We start from the raw sequence: 6,931 nt of genomic DNA, 5'->3' as shown, positions 1-6,931 counted from the left end.
TTCCGAAACTTTTCTTCATTTCCAACAAACTTCGAATTGATTCCATTAGAGATAATAAAGATTAATACTTTTTTTAACAAAACTATTATTATTGATTTAACTAGACATTCGATCAAATCACTTTTTATTTTGAAAAAAAAAAAAAGAGCGTGTTTTTCTTTTGCGCTAAAACACTTCTTTTTAATTTACAACTAGATGATATACATTTAGCTGTTATTAAAGATTTATGAGTAATTTTTACTTTACGTAAAAACTACTGTTTTATTAAAAAAAATTATATTTTCTATAAAATACAATACATAATCCATTTATTGTTTGCAGTACTATACATATCAATTTTCACTACTAATAAAACAAAATCTTTTTAATTAAAATTAAAATGTATATATACGTCGAAGCAGACGATAATAAAAACCATTTGCGCAAATTTTGTGCCACTGCTGATGTATTTCAAAATTCTTCTTGTACATTTTGAGAGAATATTATTTAAATAATTAATTTTCATGAATAAGAACCTTAAATGTAAACTGCATCAAAAGTGTTCATCATACAAATTGATTTTCATATAGTTGATCATAATTGATCATACATGATGATTTTCAATTTCATTTCTTTCATTTTTTTACGAGAACGTAATAGCACAAACATTTACCTCATTGTATAAGCAATTGACAGACGATAATTTCCTCTGACAGACGATTTCTCTTACAGATGTCGTGAAAATCGGCTAATTGACTGAATTCCGATTTTTGCACCAGCTCTACAAAACAAAATATTTTTACTACATTTTTAAGTTCGGTTAGTACTTATGTGGGAATACAAAAATTTGAACATTTATTCCTTTCAAGACCTCGCTCCAAGGTACTTAATTCCATGTGAGAGCGTAGTAGATAACACTGTTACTAGAGAGTATTCTATGTGATAGGGAAGGATATAACATTTTTATTAAAGAATATGCGAGAAAATTTTCGGAAGCCCATTTTTGCTTGTTTAATTTTAATTAATGTTTCATCATAAAAACATTTAGAAAGATTAGTTGTGATAAGTTTCCTCTCTCATTTTTTATGTATCGAATATAATTACTTCATTTTGCTGAATAATCAAAATTAAATATCAAAATTCTTTTTAATATCAGCCACGATAGCATGTGTGATTTCTTGCTATCACTATTTGAAAATGAATTAGCCGGAGTTCTGCATTTGCTTTTCTGTCTCCAGTTTTTAATTCTTCTGACACATCTCCATCTTTTTTAATTGAATTTAAAAAATAGCAAATCTCTTAAATTTTCCAAGCAGTTTTTAACACGTTCGTTACTCTGATACATGCTTGGGATTCGAACCGCACTATCTAATAAGATGCTTACTACAATTAAGCTACAGAAAAGAAGATATCTAATTAGACAGTAGGATTATAAATGTTTAGGTTTAGTTTAGTTTAGTTAATGTCCGGTTTTAAAGCAACACTACGGCTATTTTGGGATGGAACTCGCAATTTTGAACCGCGGTCAGATGACGTAGAATTATTTGGGATATCTATTGTTATGTTTAATTTTATAATAATGTAAGGGGCATTTGAGATGTCAAAGCGTTTCTAAGTGATTTTTGCATTTTAAATTACAATATTTTCATTGCTTCACTTTCAATTATCTATTAATAATCACTGATTTAAATCTAAAAATTCAGCAATTCCATATGTGTGATATGCGAATGAGTTGACGGACAACAGATGAGGCATGCAAGATGAATGTTTGAAGGAATCGGTTTTTCGAACTGAACTGACTGTCGTTTATTACTATGCCAACAGGAAACTATGCTTTGAAACTGAAACTGACGTTTATAACTATGCCAACAAGGCTTTCGAAAAAATAATTATCTACTTCTCCATTTTATAACAACTCTCCCAAAATTGTTTGATTTTTTTAATTTAACAGTAAAATATTTATTTTTTAATGTTTTTTTTAATGTTTATTTTCTATACCTATTGAAATCGCCTGAGATCGTCTGCAAGTTAAAATAAGCTCATTTTAGATTTGAATCCAAATATCGACCTGATAAATTATTTTGAATTCCAGTTTTTTTGGGGGCGATTGCTTGATATAAGTTTTTGGAAGAAGAGAACGATGAATGACGGAAGTCTGTATAAACAGGTGTCAGTAAAACACTCTTTAGTTTCGACGTTCGTCTCATAAATTATGCAATTTTTCAATGAAGTCTCAATTTTCGTCCTTAATATTTTTATCCTTGGGTACAAAAGAAATGGAAATTCCTTTTTTCATATTACTGATAGTAACAAGGTAAGAAGTTTTACTTGAATTTTTTGAAATATTTGCTGTTGGTGAAATTCATTTTGATTTTGGTTCGTTTTAAAATACTTGTTAACTTAGAATATTATCGGCATTAATTCGCTGCATTTTGAACTAAAGCATTTTAGGAAATAAATTAATTTTCTTTTTAGTTTATATATAAAGACCTTCCTTTACGTGAATTCAAAGCTGCGCAATTTCTTATTTTCTTTTACCGTATCGAATATTTATCCCCTTTTAATATGCGAAGTTCTGAGACAATCGGCAGGTAGATAAAGTGGTTAATATTCTAAGATAATTTATATTTGAAAGTTGATTGTACAATAGTCACGGGAGGACTGTTTCATCAAATGGAGAAAATAGGTAGTTGGTTAAGTACACAAAGGTCGCATTTTTTCTTTTTCTTTTTTTTTTTTGCGATATTAAGATAATTTAACTCTTGCTTTTATCAGATTTATTAAGGTTTTATAATGAGAAATATTAAAGTTAAAATAAAATATCTAAAGTTTATAATGATATTATTAGGAATATTTTGTTTTCAGGTTTTTTTTTTTCTTTCTTCTGCTTGATTCGCGAACCAAAACCATGACTCCGTTTTAATGGAGAGTATTTAGAATTGTTCAAACGCTTTGAAATTTCTTAAGTTTATTTGGTTTTTCTTATTTAAATTTTTTAGAAAATATTTTAAAGGTGAATCGCAGTTAAATGTTTTGTTATTTTAGTATTTGTAACTTAAAAATGCATATAAAAATATAATAAAATACTTTTTCTTTTTTTAGGCGAAAGTGAGCTTCAGAAATTTTTTGTCGAAGATTACACCCTAGTTATTGCATCCAATTAGCTAACGCTGACAGGTGATGAATTTAGGGATATTATGAAAGCTGAAGTGTCGAATCTAGCATATCAAACCGAGATTCACCTGAAAAGCAAACAACGTTTTCACAACCCTGATAAGAGTCGGCTCGCTTATAAAAGGATTCAACATATAAAAGAAAAGGTAAACATCTAATAGTTTCATAATAAAAAATTAGCATTTAGAAAAATAATCACTATGTATCAAACAAGTTTGCTTTATTTTATTGTCAGAATAATGGCTTCCTTAAATCGTTTTGTATAGTATTTTTATTAGCATTATTTTGCATCGATATTTATAAACTATATTTTATCTTTCGTAATTTTTTTCAATTGTCTTCCGAGCCATTCTCAAACTTATTTATAGTATAGAAACGATCACCTCTCATTTTATTTCCATTTATAACTTACAATCTGAATTCAATGTCATAAGCAGCAAATGGCAAAAACTGTCTAGATATTACCTAAACTTTTTACCTAGAAAAAAATCCCTATAATTTGCCTACCCCTTTGGCTTGCAGTTATGTTCATTTTTTGATAGACAATCTTTAATCGACTTCATATGAAATTTAGACATGTCTATAAATATTGCCTAAAGGCCATGTATTTGATTTCACTTCTTTAGTTCAATGCGTTTTTGTCATCTTGATAGACCAATAAATACGTCTATTGGACCAAAGAAGACCTGAAAATACTGAGGTCCTTTTATTTGACCATTACAATACTTTTTGTATTCTTCTTATGCGAGAAGAAAAAATATCACTTCAAACAAGTATTGTAAAATATCCGTCAACATCTATGCTTGTTTCGTTTGTCTCGTCTTTATTTCACTTGATTGCATCAGTTAATGAATTTTGTATGTAACATCGCACACTTTACTGAAAGAATTCTTGTCGCTGTCAGTCTTGCAATAGCACTTTACGGTTCCAATTTTTCCATGTTTCAAAAATGAATGGTTGCCACATCATTCAGTTTTGTATAATGCATCACAAAATTTCTAGAATACTTGCCTATAACTATTGGTAATTAACCAGTTAAAGTATTTAAAAATGTGCTATCAAGGATTATCAGCCAACTGTCCTGTTATCCACGATTTCCCATATTAATTGTTTAATCTAAATGCCTAGTTTCTAAATTCACCCCCCCCCCCCCCCACACACACAATTCTTTCAAATTCCGCAAGTTCATTTTCCTCTCGGAAATCAATCTTTGATTCTCTAATTTAATATCGCATAACTACGATTTTAGTAAAAACTTTCAAATATTTAACATAGACAATATTTTAATTGGATTAATACTATAACTGCATAAAAATCGATGCGTAACATCTTTCTTAAGCTGAATAATTTTCTATTCCATTAACAATAGTGTCCGTGTAAAATTTAAATAATAAAGGCAAAACTCATTGGCTTAAAAAGCCATTAAAGTATCATTTATCGGCTAGAAAAAACGAATTAACAGTTTTTCATTAGCAATAAAATTGAATGTTAATTTTTTAATATGAAAACGATTAAGAGTTTAGATTATAAATTGATTTCAAAATATGGAAATAAAATAAAATATTTAAAACTTGGAAATTAGGCTTGTATTAAAAATAAATCTGAATCGTGTTTGAATATTTCTCTGAAATTTTAGAAGGAACAGAATGTTTTTGCTGCTATTAAAAGGACAAAATTAGCTTAATATGCAATCCCAATGAGTTGGGTTTTTTTTTTTCAAGCAGTAAAAAATCTTAAATTACTAAGGATTTGGTAAATAATTTTGATACACCTATATAAAAATATTATAGGATCAAAATAATTACTCTCTATTGCCTTAGTGAAAGAGTTCCAGATTATAGTGTATAATTATTTATGCTCGATTATGCTATACTTACCTATGCCATCATTAACTCGATTAGTTTGTCGATTGAAAAAAATGTTTCTTCGAGTAATTGCCATGGACACCAATGCGATGTCAAGATGCAATGCAATGTCAAGATGTGATAAGAGATATCATAGTTAGAAGTGACTCAATTTTAAAACCATTGTACAACTGAAAAAACTTAACTTCCTTGCTTTTAAATATCGATAAAGATGCTTCTGATTGAAACAAAATAGTTTAATACTTAACTATATTTAGTGCTTATATTTGACTTGTGCTGTAACTTTGACTTTTTTTTATTAAATAGCAATTTTAAAATGAGTTAATTGTGCATAAAGACTAAGCTATAGGTTTTTGCTTCAAAACGACTCACGCAGATTTGTTCTTTTCAGCCTTCCAGTCTACAGACAGTTTTCAACATAAAAAGAAACCAGTTGTATTTCTGTACAGTATTAAAGTCGAAAAGTTATAAGTTTATGGACTTTATGGCATAAGAGATGAACAAGGTTGCATATGAGCTTTACAAGTGGACGGTTCAAATATCAGTGCTGAATGAAAATGGACGATGAAAGGACAATCGATGTGTTCGTGATGCAATGAATCCTGCTTCTATAAATAGGCTAAAGAGCAAAAAGTTTCTTAAGTCCCATCACATTCGACAAAAAGTAAGATCGCATGATTTTGGAATCTTGGTAGATCACACCTAATTTTAAGAGCAAGCTAAATTAAGTCATCACATTGTCTTAGTATACGATTGATTTTTTTAATAATTATGCTTAGTAATTAAGAGTAATCGGATTGTCTTTCTAAAAAAATTCTGGAGTTCAGAACCAATCGAATAACGCGCGAATAATATATATAATTGTATAATCTCCAAATTATCAGCTGAAAATATGTTCATTTATAGGAAATGATTCTTTTACAATTGAAAGAAATTTCAGTATTTCTCTGCCCGTTTAAACGAATTAGAATATTTAATAGCAATGTAATTTAATTTAACCGCAGTTTAATTATCGAACGATTTTATTCTAAATTTTCACGTATGTCCCTCTTCAATTTAGACATCACCCATCTCTTCTATTCCTATTTTCAAACATGTTATTTCTGAACTTGCAGAAAGTGAGAATTTATTGAAGAATCTTCAGCTGTTCCTATTCCATTAAAAAAAAATATTAAATTTTTTCCAAATTGGTACACCTAATGTTCTTTTCATGGCTTAAAGATTCTTGGGTTAGGGATAAGTGAGATCCATAAAGGGAGATGGTTAATAGATACGGTGGAAAGCCTAAAGAACAAATCCTAACAAATTTAATTTTGACCTGGAATAATGAAATCAAGACTGTAAAAGGGCCACAAGTGCTTCCAAGCATTTTGAAAAGATAATTTAGTCGGTTTACTTCAGAAACAAACAAAAAAAAATCGCATTTCTAGATTTTAAGAACAGTTTTTAAAAAAATTAACACATTTTGTATTGTAATTTTGAATTTTGGCAGTTATGAATGAACTGCAACATAATTTGTTCTTAGTAAAATATTTATTTTCGAATGCTAGTTATTCCTGTCGGATGAATGCATGATAAAGAAATAACACCAGTTCAAAAAATTCTATCGGCTGTTTTATGAGTCGTTAAATTTTGTCAATCTAGAGATTTCACAACTTGCTTCCTCATAATCAGTTTAGAAAAACTAAGTATATCTACAGATAAACTAAATTATTTAGAAGAGAAATTCTGCATATCTTTCGGTCATCCCTGAATATTGTTTTCAAAAAAATGTCAAGTGTCGAGTTATATTTCGAGAGCTTCACATTTATTTCAATCATTATAGCTATCGAGTGTAATTATTAAAAGTTGATTTTATTTGGGAACCTAAAGCATGGTGGGTTCTACCATTTATTGCCACATGAACAAAATTT

The 6,931-nt window shown here is 28.8% G+C and overlaps 1 long non-coding RNA gene across 1 annotated transcript; it reads left to right on the top strand.

The window, feature by feature from the left end:
• The first annotated feature begins 2,177 nt into the window (after positions 1 to 2,177).
• LOC129966779 (uncharacterized) lies at positions 2,178 to 6,501 on the top strand. The gene is made up of 3 exons (XR_008784294.1): positions 2,178 to 2,293; positions 3,082 to 3,299; positions 5,410 to 6,501. It is a non-coding gene; the product is annotated as an uncharacterized LOC129966779 (long non-coding RNA).
• Positions 6,502 to 6,931: the final 430 nt, after the last annotated feature.

Source organism: Argiope bruennichi, chromosome 4 (genome assembly GCF_947563725.1).
Source record: "Argiope bruennichi chromosome 4, qqArgBrue1.1, whole genome shotgun sequence".
Taxonomy (NCBI): Eukaryota; Metazoa; Arthropoda; class Arachnida; order Araneae; family Araneidae; genus Argiope; species Argiope bruennichi.
Note: the sequence above shows the minus strand (reverse complement) of the source record. Positions and strands in the feature narration are given on the sequence as shown.